General features: G+C 44.1%; 1 long non-coding RNA gene across 4 annotated transcripts in view; it reads left to right on the top strand.

Annotated features, from left to right (window-relative positions):
- The window catches only part of LOC105605199 (uncharacterized), a 208,338-nt gene that overhangs the window by 146,171 nt on the left and 47,325 nt on the right, over positions 1-14,842 (top strand). The window lies entirely within an intron of this gene.

Genomic DNA, 14,842 nt, shown 5'->3' with positions numbered 1-14,842 from the left:
AGCATGCCTCCCTTTAGGATGCTCCCTCCCCACACCTTTGTGGGAGCGCCTGGCGTGCTCTCCTGCTCTGGTCAGAGTGTACCTCTTCCCTGGCCATCCAGCCAACAGAAGCTTCTCAGGAGTGGTGATCAGGCCTGATTCATCTCTGTGTCACCAGCACTTGACCCACGTCTGGCAAATGTTAAGTCCCTACTAGATGTGAGTGGAATTAATGGGTGAGTGAGTGAGCAAGTAGGCAAATGAATGAATTAACAGTTCTTTCCCTGAGATGGATGTGGAATGAGGTCTGATTTGCAGTTAGAAGAGGGAAGTTCATAGCTGAGCAAAATCCATATGGATTTCGGGTGCCCAAGAGTCTAAAGAAGAGAATGTATAGAGAAATACATAAAATAACCCCAGCAACCAAAAACGCATACTGCCGTCATTAGTTCCATTTGCTTTCTGTCGTTACACCCAGGCCCAAGCATTAAACGGCAGAGATGATATCAGTTCTCAGCCAGAGACAGAGGGTACTCCAGGTAAATTTGGGAGGAGTTAGATGAGAAGGACAAACAGATTTCCCCAGGTTCAAGGCTTCGGATCCTAAATGAGAAATTATTCCAAAACAAGAAGAGAACACAGAGTGTAAGTCTGTAGGGTCTTAGATACCTGCTATCTGTCCTGGGGGTGGGGAGGAACTAATGTGGGTGCTCACTGTGTCTTAGGTAGTGTGATCTAATCTTCACATGATCTCATCTTTATAGCAGCCTCATGAGTTGGGCATCACCATGCCAACTTCACATAGGACCCAGAGCTAGGCTGCTCAGGCCGCCATGCTGCCTCCAGGACACATGGCAGCCCCCATGTGCGTTCCAAGAGAGGTGGGAGTGGTTGCGGGTCTCCTTTCAGAGTAGCTTCATCTCCACAAAACATGAGGAAGATATAGTCTCTCTGCTTTAGTGACTAAGGGCAGCGTGGCATCTGTTCACCTGCCACTCAGTGAAAAGGTAGTTCTGGGTGGGATGGGGGCCGGAGGATGGACGGTTACCTGGTCCAGCAGCTGTTAGGGGAGTAGCCTAGCGTCCCAGTTAAATAGTCTGGCAGATTATTTCAGAAACCCTCAAACCTTTCTGATCCCTCTGCCTTTCTGCCTGTTAGCCTCCCCTCCTAATACACGCACAGACACACTGCCCCATATCTGGCCGCTGTCTGTCTGTGAATGCCCCTGCAACCAATTTAAAAATGAATTAGGGTTTATCTCTGAGGTCTACCCAAGCCTGAAGTGGCCGCCTTGGGGGCACTTTTCCCCTTTGATATAGAGAGGGAGAGAGTTAGCAGTCTGTGAACCGGCCAAGAAGCATTGGGCCATTCAAGAAATCAGGTAATGGGACTTTTGAAATAGTCCTGTCTAGAGAGAATAGATGTCTTTTAGAAGTTAACTTCTGGACTTAAAACGTGAGAATTGAGCAATTAATTTCCCTCCTATTTGGATCCTAGTCCTGTAAACTCTTCTTCCAGCTCATCTTTGAATTTTCCCTTCAGCCAGAACTAATCCATTACTGGGTGTTTAAGGGTTCAGTGCCCCTTGCAAAAGCCGAACTCTGCCAGACACAGAATGCAAGAGGGATCCCGACCTGCTTTATGACTCTGGGGGCTCCTGTAGCCCCCGATCTCTGGTAACTGGACAGTAGCCACCCCCCCTCCCCCGACATTCCTCATCTAAATCCCAAGTCCAGAGGGAACAGGGGAGGGAATGGATAGGGGTGGTTACAGGTGTCGAGTTTCTTGAGAACTGAATCCATGACAATTCACTATAACTCCTTCTCTTTGGGGCAGCCCAAGGAGACTCATAAAAGCAAAAGCCCCCCACGGAAATGCAGGCATGTGCTTGAAGGGCCCGCCATGACCCAGCGGGTGTCTGGGAATCGCTTCCTGCCACCTGGTGGCTTGTCCACACTCGGGCCCTTTCCCCTTGGGCTACTGCCCCACACAAGGCCACATGGGTTGTCATGCAGCATCACCCCTGCAGAGTGCAAGTGGATGGTGCTGCAGAGGGGGTGGTCCTGTTGCCCAGGCCTGAGGGAGCTGGGAACTGCAGGCCAGCCTGCCCCCTCTGCTTGGCCACTTCCTGTACCCCCAAGCACCTACACTTGAGATCACTGTGCTAAGTAAAGTAGCCCCCTAGTGGTCCTTTCCCCTGTGACCCAGTCCAGGGGGCCCTGTGAAGCATCCAGAATGGAAACACAAAGCTGGCAGGCACAGAAGAGTCACAAGTCAAGATCAAATTATCAACCCAGTTGGGAAATGCTGTGACTGAGGCCCAGGGAAGGGAAGAGAAAGGAGATGAGAGTAAGTTAGGCAAGTCAAGTTGGGGACACATAAAGTCAAAAGGGGAGCTGGGCAGACTGCTCAGAGGAATGAAAACCTGTCCACGACCTGACATGTCATTGTAAGGTCTTTATTATATGGTGGTCCTTTCTTCGTGTGACCTTGGACCTGAGGACTTAGACCTATAGCTTTTCCCTGAGGTTCTGGTAAAGGAAACCAGAAGGGGCCTTCACATGTCTCTGGGAGCCCCTCTTCTTAGCATGAGGTTGTCTGTTCAAACAAAGATGGCGTGTGCCCTTGGGTGGAATCACAGATCCAGGCTTTGAAAGATGCCATCTTAAGGATCGTCTGCTCCAACTACCCGTTTGAATGTTGGATGGCCATTCAGTCTGGCTCTGGAGGCATTCCTTCCTGAGGTCAGCTATTTCACCATGCTCAACTCTATTGCTTAATAGTTCTTTCTGGTGAGTCGTCATCTTGTCTTGCTACAGCTCCTAGCTATTGCTCGCAGTGCTACCTACCTCTAGGAGCCAGACATAAGTCTAATTCCTCTTATTTCTGGTCCAAACAAACATTAGTGAGAATCTGCTATATTCTGAGATAACAAAGAAACTGCGATGCAGCCTCTGACCTCACAGAGCTTAGAGTCTTGTGAGTGGAAATTAATATGAAGGCAAATTTCTCCCATATTAGAAATAGGCACACAGTGCTACAAACACACAGAGGCAGGGCTCCTGACCATTCTGGGTAGGAATCTCTCTGTGTTCTTCTAAACTTGGGAATCAATCCATGCCCTCTCTCCCACTCATTCCCAAGTCATTCTTTTTCTAGGCATCATATCTCTTTTCTCCTCTGCTGAGCCTTAAGACACCCTCCCCCCAAGCCTTCCCTCACTGTCTCTGAACCCAGTCTTGTTGGTCTATGCCCCCTTGAAAGATGGCACAAGAGAGAACCAGATGTAGCCCTCTGGGTATGCTGTGACCAGGGCAAAAAAAAAAGAGTATGCCATCCTCTTCATTCCAAATTCTACATGTCCATATATAGAGCCCCACTCCAGTCCTCTTGCCTGGAGAATTCCGTGGACAGAGGAGCCTAGTGGGCTGCTGTCCATGGGGTCGCACAGAGTCAGACACGACTGAAGCGACTTAGCATGCATGCATGCATTGGAGAAGGCAATGGCAACCCACTCCAGTATTCTTGCCTGGAGAATCCCAGGGACGGAGGAGCCTGGTGGGCTGCCGTCTCTGGGGTTGCACAGAGTCAGACACGACTGAAGTGACTTAGCAGTAGCAGCAGCATATATAGAGCTTAGGACTAAATTTCTGGTTGGCATCCGGGGTGGTGCCTGAAACCCCTTAGGCTTGTCGCAGGAACCATTCCTTAGGTTGGAGAAGGAAATGGCAACCCGCTCCAGTATTCTTGCCTGGGAAATCCCATGGACAGAGGAGCCTGGTGGGCTACAGTCCATGGGGTTGCAATAAGTCAGACATGAGTGAAGTGACTAAGCATGCACATTCCTTATGTAGATCACTTCTCCCTGTGTTTTCGTTATTGATCTTTCAGCCCCAAGGTCAGAGCCTAAGTTTTATCCCTACTAAATATCTTCTTGTTACATTCATCTCTTCATTTCCTCCTGTCAAGATCAGTTTATAGCCTGATTCTGTCATCAGAATGTTAGTTGTAATTGACTCACAAATTGGCTGAGCTTGCCTTTTCTATGTTTATTAATGTCAGCAGGTTTTAATCTTTTTTCTACCCCAACATCTGAGGGGTATGATTCTTGCTCATCAAGAACATGAATGACTCAAAGTGTAGGTGTAAAGAGGGGGTGAGCAGCAGGACTGCCTGACTATTAGGGTGCGGGGCATGTGCCAGATGAAGCTTCACCACCTTCCTTTCTGACCTCTGCTCTTAATTCTGATCAGCTAATTCAAACTACAGTAATGATTATGTTGAAAATACAGTGGTATATGGTTTACCACTTCAATGCAGAGTGGCTTCCATCTCCTGATCATTTGCAGAATATGTATTTATGTATGTATATGGGACTTCCCTGGTGGCTTAGTGGTAAAGAATCTGCCTGCCAATGCAGGAGATGTGAATTCAATCCCTGGTTTGGGAAGATCTTCTGGAGAAGGAAATGGCAACCCACTCCAATATTCTTTCCTAGGGAATCCCATGGACAGAGGAGCCTGGTAAGCTACAGTCCATGGGGTCCCAAAGAGTCAGACATGACTTAGCAACTAAACAACAACAACGTGTATGTATATATATGTAGATATACATAAATACACACACATACATACATATGTATTCACCAAGTAACTAATCCTCTTGGCTACAAGGTTATCATAAGACAACTTGTTAAATGCCTCTTGAATCCAATAGACACACTCACACACGTGCCCTCCTCCACATTTGTTTCATGTAAAATTCAGAATCCAGTACCGGTAGTTGCTTTTGAAATGTAGAATTTAAATTACCCAGAGCACAGACAAATTTGGTAAGAGACTCGAGCCCTCCTCATGGTGTTCCGTGTCACAGCACCCCACCCAGCTCTTTTCACAGCCAAAGCAGCATGCGGAGGCAATTATATAACTTCAACATCCTAGAATAGATTTTCCTATTAGAGTTATTTTGCCTTATATACATGTTTCCTCAAGACTTCTGGCTCGGTTTATTACTTCTATTTCTTTTAGTCAATTATATGTTAGCCTTTTTCATTTCCTCTGCAGAGTCAATAAAAATGTAATTACAAAAAAGTTCTGGGAGAAAAGGCTAGCATCCATTTCATTGTCTAGGTTGCTTAAGAAATGTTTATTTCTGGACCGGGAATTTCTTATTTGCATTGGTGCTGTCTTTGTGTATATACCTACTGCAAAGCAAAAATCCTTTTCCTGAGTTGGTGAGCCTCAGAGGCCTTTGAATGAATGACACGTGGCAGATGCTGAACAGGTGATCAGGAGTGCCTGAAATTAACTCTTGCAGGCAACGAGTCTGCACTCTGCTACCGACAGTGCAGGAAGCAGTATTTATCATGTGCCCGTGTGAAAAACAGGTTTTAGATGATGGTCTCATATTTTAAAAATATGCCTTAGAGTCATTTGAAAAGGAATACAAAAAACCCAAGAAAGAACTTTGTTAATCAGATAAATATTTCTTTATTATTCACTACATTTCAAATAACATCCTGAGTCTGTGAGTCTCTTTCTGTTTTGTAAACAAGTTCATTTGTATCATTTCAAATATCGTTGGTCGGGGAGAAGGATGGGGAGAAGGGATAGTTAAGGAGTTTGGGATGGATATATACACGTTGCTGTGTTTAAAATGGATAACCAACAAGCACGTGGAACTCTGCTCAATGCTATGTGGCAGCCTGAATGGGAAGGGAGTTGGGGGGAGAATGGATACATGGATATGATGGCTGAGTCCTTTCATTCACCTGAAACCATCACAACATTGTTAATTGGCTATATCCCAATACAAAATAAAAAGCTAAAAAAAATAACATCCTGGGTCTGCACCCTGTAGGAATTATAATGATGTGTTCAATAAAAAAAAAAAAAACCCTCAAGCAATTTAAAATCTGGTTAAGAAAAGCATTATATTAAAAAAAATGTTTTCTGCTTATAAAGATGACATATGTTTATTGCAGAAAATTTGGAAAATATGTAAAAATATAAGGAAGAAAATTTAAATCACCCATATGCCACTACCCAGACATAATCATATAGTTTTTTATAATGTGTATATGTTTAAATTCCTTTTTACAAATTTGGGATCATATCATCCGTGCATGCATGCTAAGTCGCTTCAGTTGTACCCAACTCTTTGTGACCCTATGGACTGTAGCCTGATATGCTCCTCTGTTCATGGGGGGGATTCTCCATGTAAGAAGGCTGGAGTGGGTTGCCATGCCCTCCTCCAGGGGATCTTCCTGACCCAAGGATCGAACCTGCATCCCTTATGTCTCCGGCATTGGCAGGTGGATTCTTTACCAGCAGCGCCACCTGCGAAGCCCTGGGCTCATAGTATAGACGTGTAAAGGTGTCTTTTTCACCTACTAGAATGATACCATTTCCCAAAGTCATTAAATATGATTAAAAATTATGGGTATGAGATATTCCATTGTTTAGATGCACAATAATTAATTTAACAAATCATTTTTGGGCATTATGTAGATTAAAGCCATCGACTATTACAAATATTGCAGTGTACATTTTTGTTGCATCTAAAAATAGTTCCCTAGGAAATTTTCCTATACATAAATTTAATGGACAGAAAAACATAAATATATTAAAGGGTTTAAAAAATACACATGTAAAGTTTGGCCCAATATGGTTTTACTTATCGAAAAAGCTATAGGAATTTACACACATCCCAACAATGAATAAGGGTAACCTGGATGGTATAGTTTTTTAAATGTTTTGCCAATTTGGTGGTTAAAAGTTCAATTCAGTTGCTCAGTCGTGTCTGACTCTTTGCGACCCCATGGACTGCAGCACTCCAGGCTCCCCTGTCCATGACCATCTCCCGGAGCTTGCTCAAACTCATGTCCATCGAGTTGGTGATGTCATCCAACCATCTCGTCCTCTGTTATTCCCTTCTTGTCCTGCCTTCAATCTTTCCCAGCATCAGGGTCTTTTCCAATGAGTCAGTTCTTCTCATCAAGTGGCTAAAGTATTGGAGCTTCAGCTTCAGTATTGATTCTTCCAATGAATATTCAGGACTGATTTCCTTTAGGATGGACTGGTATGATCTCCTTGCAGTCCAAGGTACTCTCAAGAGTCTTCTCCAACACCACAGTTCAAAAGCATCAGTTCTTCGGCACTCAGCTTTCTTTATAGACCAACTCTCACATCCATATATGACTACTGGAAAAACCATAGCTTGATTAGATGGACCTTTGTTGGCAGAGTAATGTCTTTGCTTTTTAATATGTTGTCTAGATTGGTCATTAGAGAAGGAAATGGCACCCCACTCCAGTGCTCTTGCCTGGAAAATCCCATGGATGGAGGAGCCTGGTAGGCTGCAGTCCATGGGGTCGCTAAGAGTAGGACACGACTGAGTGACTTCACTTTCACTTTTCCCTTTCATGCATTGGAGAAGGAAATGGCACCCCACTCCAGTGTTCTTGCCTGGAGAATCCCAGGGATGGAGGAGCCTGGTGGACTGCCGTCTATGGGGTCACACAGAGTCGGACATGACTGAAGCGACTTAGCAGCAGCAGCAGGTTGGTCATAGCTTTTCTCCCAAGGAGCAAATGACTTTTAATTTCATGGCTGCAGTCATCATCTCCAGTGATTTTGGAGCCCAAGAAACTAAAGTCTCTCACTGTTTCCATATCTATTGCCGTGAAGTGATGGGACTGGATGCCATTTTTGTTTTTTAAATGTGGAGTTTGAAGCCAGCTTTTCCACTCCTTTTTTCACTCTTTTTCACCCATCCGTCTTGGGTGGCCCTACATGTCATGGCTCACAGTTTCATTGAGTTAGACAAAGCTGTGGTCCATGTGATCATTTTGGTTAGTTTTCTGTGATTGTGGTTTTCATTCTGTCTGCCTGCTGATGAATAAGGATGAGAGGTTTATGGAAGCTACCTTCCCTGGTGGCTCAGATGGTAAAAATCTGCCTGCAATGTGGAAGACCTAGATTTGATTCCTGGGTTGGGAAGATCCCCTGGAGGAGGGCATGGCAACCCAGCCCAGTATTCTTGCTTGGAGAATCCCCATGGACAGAGGAGCCTGGCGGGCTACAGTCCATGGGGTCTCAAAAGTTGGACACGACTGAGCAACTAAGTACAGGATGGTGGTTAAAAATGATGTTTTAATTAATGTTTCTTTGCTTACTAGAGAATTTGAACATGGTTGTTTGTTTATTAATCATTTCTTCTTTTTTGCAAGTTGCGTTTTGTGTTTTTAGCTCCTCCTTCTCGTGGGGTGTTCATACTTTCTTACTGATTTTTAAAGGTCTGTGTATACTAATACTTTTATTCTTTCTGGCTCATATGTTGCAAATATTTTACCTGATTAGTCTACATCTTGTAAAAGTGTTTTTTTTTTTTTAAGCTTCCAGAACTTTTCATTTTTTGTGTAATCGGTGCTCTCAAGTCTTTTCCTTTGGAGTCCTTGCTCCTTTTTTGTGTAATTAATGCCTTCTTTGCCACCACCAGCATTGGCTACGTTTTAATGTATATTTTCATCTTCTTCTGCCATATTTCTTTCATTCTCTCTTAAAGATTTAATTCTTTAGTTTGTTTGGAATATGTTCTAATATATCTCTTATACCGAATAAAGGTGGTTTTTTAATCTTCATTCCGAATGATTCACTCCATTTGCCATCTTCATCTTTAATTTTTCCCTCAGCCAGTTTGAAGTATGATTTTAATCACATGTTGAATTTATGCATAGATTTAGGTCTGGGTTGTATTTTTCTTTTCTGTTCCACTTGGCATTCTGTTTTATTTTTCATAACCAAATACTCTAGTATCTGTCCTTTCCCATAATTCTTGTCTTTCAGAATTTCTTATTTAGTCTACCATATTAGCCTTCCAAATAAACTTTAAATTATTTCATTAAAATATTCCACTTGTCATCAGAATGAAATTTCATTATATCTATAAAATATCTTGGGAATAATTGAGTAAGACTTTGAGAGCCTTTCAGGTGAAGTTGACAGACTGAACATACATCTACGGTTGTTTGATGCCCCAGGATATGACAGTAAAGCAATAGAAAAGTTAGAGCCTATGGCACTTCAGATAATGGAAAGGGAACGCCGATGACATGAAATTGCATCAGATTCTTAGAGGATGCAAAGCAAAAGGAGCCTGCAGCCTGCACCATGTGCCGAGGATGGAGCTAATGTGACCCCAGAGAATCACTGGACTAGGAAAGGGCAAATGTGTCGAAGGCTGGAGTAAGAATTGGGGCTGAAAACAGGAGATTAGATGAAATTGCATATGTAGAACAGATACATCCTGTGTCCATTCCTAAACTCGGTGAGGAGAAGAGCCCAAGGCCAGACACTTATGCCCAGGAAAAACAGAAGCTTCTTTCCCTACATAAATGCATAGATTGTCCAGAGAAACTGGTGTGTCTGTGGGGGTGCTAGGGGATTCTTTCTATAGTTTACTTCTGTTTCTCGAGGCAAATCTTTTCCAAAGGTTATCATCTGGATGCCTGTCTTGAGGGTTATATTCTATTTCTCTCTTGTTGTCTAAACCCTTTCTTGACTAAATATTGGTTTTGTTTTGTTTTTCCCCATGAAGAAAGCAGGTAAATTCTCTCCATCTGGTTATGCTTAGAACTCTTCTCTCATTTCTTACTAATGAATGATGGTTGATATAAACTATATTGTTACCAGGTCTTCCTTTTTCTAATAAGGGTTTCTATTGATGTCTCCACTTCTCCAAGGCTCCTCTCTGACTTATGAGGGGCAAGATCTGAGGGTGCCTTTCCAAAACGTAGCTCTGTATCTACACTGTGTCTGATGGATCTGAGAACATGGTAATCGTATATAGTTTCTGGCATGTAAATAACCTCTGTTCCTAGGTTCCGGTCTCAATGGAAGTTTCTTCCTATTTTTATATTCCTTTTGTCGCTTTCCTTAGAGTATATAAAGCAGACTGTCACACATTTGCTTTCATCTCTTCTTAGGTGGCAGTGTGAGATTATTATTTTTATTTATTATTTTTATTCACATTACTTGAGGATTTCCAAATGAGTGGGAAAGGTCACTGTGAACTGGGGTCACAGAGACTCACAGGATAAATAATCTCTGAATGAAGACTTAAAGGATGGATGGGATTCAAGTCCTTAGAGCAGATTATGGAGGAGACTCCTGAGTTGGGCAAAAGCACAGAGATGTACAGGGACATCAGTTGAGTCTGAATACAATAAAGAGGTTTTTGCTCCTGGGGAGGACTCATAGGGAGCATTCATGATAGATTAGTTTGGAAAGACAGGCAGGGACCAAATGACTGTGGGTCCTCAATACCAAGGAAAGGAGTTTTATGTTTTGTAAATCGCATCAACTGGAAGTCTCACATGTTGAAAGACGTGTTCCAGAAGGATTGAGAGCAACCCTTAAAGGGAAGAAGCTGTCTTACCAGTTCTGGAGAAAGCCAGGTCAGGGCACTCGTGGAAGGGCTGGTCCCTGCACAACTCCCTAAATAAACACCCAAGCCAGTGTGCGAACACAGAAAGCCTGACCAGGAAAAATAGAGCTTTTGTACAGAAGATGAAGCACTTGGGGAGTATCAGGGAATGAAGGAGACTTCTGTAGCCTGGATCTCAAGAATTCACTTACTGGTGGTGGGGAGAAGTGGACATGGGTTTACCAAGCAGCATGAAGCACGTTACCCAGATATTCAGAGCAAAAATGAAAGGAGTCAGGAAAAGGGGCAGATGGCAAACGCAGACACCCCCATCAGAGGAAAGTGGAGAGGAAGCCACGAAGGGAAATGCAGCTGCTCCAAGGCAGGCATCCAGTGTGATGAGCGTCCTAAGACTCCACAGCCAGCTCTGACGTCACGAGCAGCTTTTCAAGGAAGTGATGGAGCAAACTGTCATCCGTAATCAGCCATTCCCATGTTAGCCCGGGGCTTGGCTCAGGTTCAGGGTAAATGGGAACATGAGAACCCAGCACTGCTAGTTCACTTTGCCTTTATTTAGTTTGTTACTCGTGAAGTCACTCAGTCGTGTCCGACTCTTTGTGACCCCATGGACCGTAGCCCATCGGGCTCCTCCATCCGTGGAATTTTCTAGGCAAGAGTACTGGAGTGGGTTGCCATTTCCTTCAAGCTAAAATCACAAGGTGAAAGGCATGGTCACACCCAAGGGGGTCCTTTTGACATCTCCTTGTGCCAGCAAACTGACCTTTAGCAATAAGCAGGTACCCAAGTAATACAAGCACTTTTACTTTAAAAAAATAAGAAAATGTACTGTTATTTTCTTATCATAGATGTAACATATGCTCATTATAGGGAATACAGTAAAATAAAAATCATAGTATTCTCACCACCTTCAACTATTAGCATATTGGTATATTTTTCCGGTCTTTAGAAATATATATGTATGTGTTTAGTCATTCAGTTGTATTCAACTCTTTGTGACCCTATGGACTGTAGCCCACAAGGCTCCTTTATTCATGGGATTCTCCAGGGAAGAATACTGGAGTGGGTTGCCGTGCCCTTTTCCAGGGGATCTTCCCGACCCAGGGATCAAACCCGGGTCACCTGCATTGCAGGCAGATTCTTTACCACCTGAGCCACGAGGGAAGCTTTGTGTAAGTAGAAACATGTAAAATATGTAAATATAAAATACAAAAATATATAAACATTAAGGATATGTAACTATATATATACAAACATATATATATATATATATATATATATATATATACACACACTATAAAAATAGGATCCCACTGCACATTCTGTTTGGTAACCTCAAGCATTATAAATTCAAAGATGCCAAGACAGTCTCTCTTTTTGGCAAAAATAATAAAAACAAACAAAATGTGAAGAAGCTCTTTTTTTTTTTTCCCAGAGATAATAAGAGCTGTGTGTGGGAGTGAGAGAGGGAAGCGGATGCTATTCCTCTGTCAGGAAGGTCATTTTACATTTCATGCTCACTGACTTGCAGAGTCTGCAGAAAGCCAGGCAAATGTTTCATGAGGCCACAGCTGCCAATGGAAACCATTTCTCTGATACCTGAGAAAGAGGAATGAGGCTGATACAGACTGCGAGAAGAACCATCCTTCGTAGGAGAGGGCAACCAAGCTGTGGTCAAAGTACTTAAAATAAAATGAGACTCTCAGGAAAGAATGCATGAGTCCATTCTGATACTCCGGTCCCATCGTGGATTTCGTTTTTCAATTAACGAGCTGTCCTTTGAATTCATTCACTCTTTCAACCATGGCAGACACTGATCTAGGTGCTGATGTCACTAACAGAGCAGAAAGATTTCCCACCATCTTCGAGTTTATCTTCTTGTTGCAGGAGACAAAGAATAAATAAAATACTTGATAGCATCAGTTGCTAAAGAGCATCAGTTGGTAAAGAGCATCAGTTAGTTCAGTTCAGTCGTTCAGTCGTGTCTGACTCTTTGCAACCCCACGGACTGCAGCATGTCAGGCTTCCCTGTCCATCACCAACTCCTGGAGCTTGCTCAAACTCATGTCCATTGAGTTGGTGATGCCATCCAACCACCTCATCCTCTATAAAGAGCATAATGGACAACATTAAGCAGAGAAGAGGACTCAGGGTGCCAGCAATATGAGGTTGTCATTGTTTAGTCACTAAGTCGTATCTGACCCTGCAAGCCCATTGATTGTAGCCCGCCAGGCTCCTCTATCTGTGAGATTTCCCAGGCAAGAATACTAGAGTGGGTTGCCATTTCTTTCTCCAGGGGATCTTCCCAACTCAGGGATCGAACCTGTGTCTCCTGCATAGGCAGGCGGATTCTTTACTACTGAGCCACCAGAGAAGCCCCCAGCAATGAGGGCTGAAGTTTCAATACTGGGGGGCAGAATGGATCTCATTGACAATTTGAGCACAGTCCAAGGGAGGTGACAAGGGGGAGTCATGAGGCTACCTGGCAAGAGGTGTTTCAGGCAGAGGAACGGCAGGTGCAAAGGGCCTGTGGCAGGAGTGTGCCTGGAGCGTCCAAGGAGCAGAAACCAAAGAGAACACAGGGAAGACACACCAGGCAGGGTCTTGTGAGTTCCTTAGGGTTTGGGAAAACTCAGGAAGATTTTGGTTGGCGTAGTGCAAACTTTGGAGGAGGAGACTTGAGCTTGGTCTAGTCATGCACAACGTGGCCCCGCAGTGAGGCTCGTGGATGAGCAGAGAACCAGAAAGAGAACAAGGAGGATCCTGGTGAAGAAGGCCCATGACAGGCAGGCACGGGAAGGGGCAGCTGGTGTCCTCCCCCCAGGAGAGACACCAGGAAGGGGACAGACAGCAAACAGGGCACCAGCTCCCTATGCAGGAGGGAGGGCAGCCCGCAGAGCCTGCATCTCAGTAGAGAGAAGCCCTGGACCCCTCGGGGGGTCTCCGTGCCTCTTCTGATCATCTCTCCAATTCACTTGCTTCGTTCTGTCATCTGCACCCCTGGGGACAGTCTGTCTGATGCTCATTACAGTTTTACTTCTCTTTAATTCAGCTTCAGAGCTGGTACAATTCAGGCAGGGTATAATTCATCAGTTGGGCTCTCAGTTTGAGTCCCAGCTGCCAAGGCTATGTAGGCAAAGATGTTGTGCAATTTTTTGCTATTGCTAAATATTGGCCTTTCCCTCAAATTCTCCCCCACTTTCCAAATATCTATATACTTATGTATATGCCTTAAGCTTTGCTGACGAGCAAGTAGAGAAGAGGAGAGAGAAATGGAGCCAAGATGAGCCAGGGCATATTGTAGATGGAAAATGTAACTGGGATTCCATTCTAAACTGACTCTAGATTCACTGTCTATTCTGAGTCACCTTTCTGTAAAATGGAAAAAATCATATCTGCTGCTCATCAAACACAGAGAGAGCTTATATACATCCAGAGAGCAGCCCCTGCCTTACTGTTAAGAAAGTCTCTGTTCTTTACCCTATTGGTCATTTTGTTTCTGAGGGTCTCCTGTGGGCCCGTGAAGTTTCCAAGAAACAACAATGAATCCCCAAACAGTTTCACCACTATGGGCAAATCACTTCCTTACTGATGAGACTGTAAGCTCCATACCCCAGCTCTGTTCTGTGGTATAATTGCTACTTTTCTTAAGTAGGTCTGTATTAGTCTGCTAGGGCTGCCATAATAAAACTCCACCGTCTGGGTAGCTTCAACAGCTAGCATTCATTTTCTCACAGTTTGGAAGCTGAAAGTCTGAGAGCAAGTATTTGGCAGGTTGGGCGTCTTCTGAGATCTTATAGACAGTCCTCATGTGGTCTTACCTCTGTTCCAGGCGTGTCCTGTACCAAATTTCTTTTTGTGAGGAAACTGGTCTTAGTAGATTAGGGCCCACCCTGAAGGTCTCATTTTAACTCAGTCAGTTCTTTGAAGACCTTATTTCCAAATACGATTCTATTCTGAGATATTGAGGGTTAGGACTTGAGCACACACATTTGGAGCAGGCCGGGGGAGACACAGTTCAGTCCATAACAAGGTCTAATCATTCATTTGACAAGTATTTACTGAACCCTCACTGTGTACCGGGCAGATAGCTCAGCCAGCCAGGGCACAGTCACGGTCATTTTGTCATGTTAATAGATCAGCTGGTTAAGATGCTGTGCCTGTCTATGGCTAGAGACAGAGAAGAGTGTGAAAGCAACGGGGCTTCTGTTATCGCTGAAAGAGCCCTAAGCTTTGTTCTTCAGAAATAAAGACAGATGGAAGATCCCCTGGAGAAGGGCATGGCAACCCGCTCCGGTATTCTTGCCGGGAGAATCCCATGGACAGTGGAGCCTGGCGGGCCATAGTCCATAAGGTCGCAAAGAGTCAGACACAACTGAGCGACTAAGCACGCACACGTGCTCCAGCTAGAAGATGGCTG

This window comes from Ovis aries, chromosome 26, assembly GCF_016772045.2.
Source record: "Ovis aries strain OAR_USU_Benz2616 breed Rambouillet chromosome 26, ARS-UI_Ramb_v3.0, whole genome shotgun sequence".
In the NCBI taxonomy this organism is placed as follows: Eukaryota; Metazoa; Chordata; class Mammalia; order Artiodactyla; family Bovidae; genus Ovis; species Ovis aries.
This window is presented reverse-complemented; position numbering and strand designations above follow the sequence as displayed.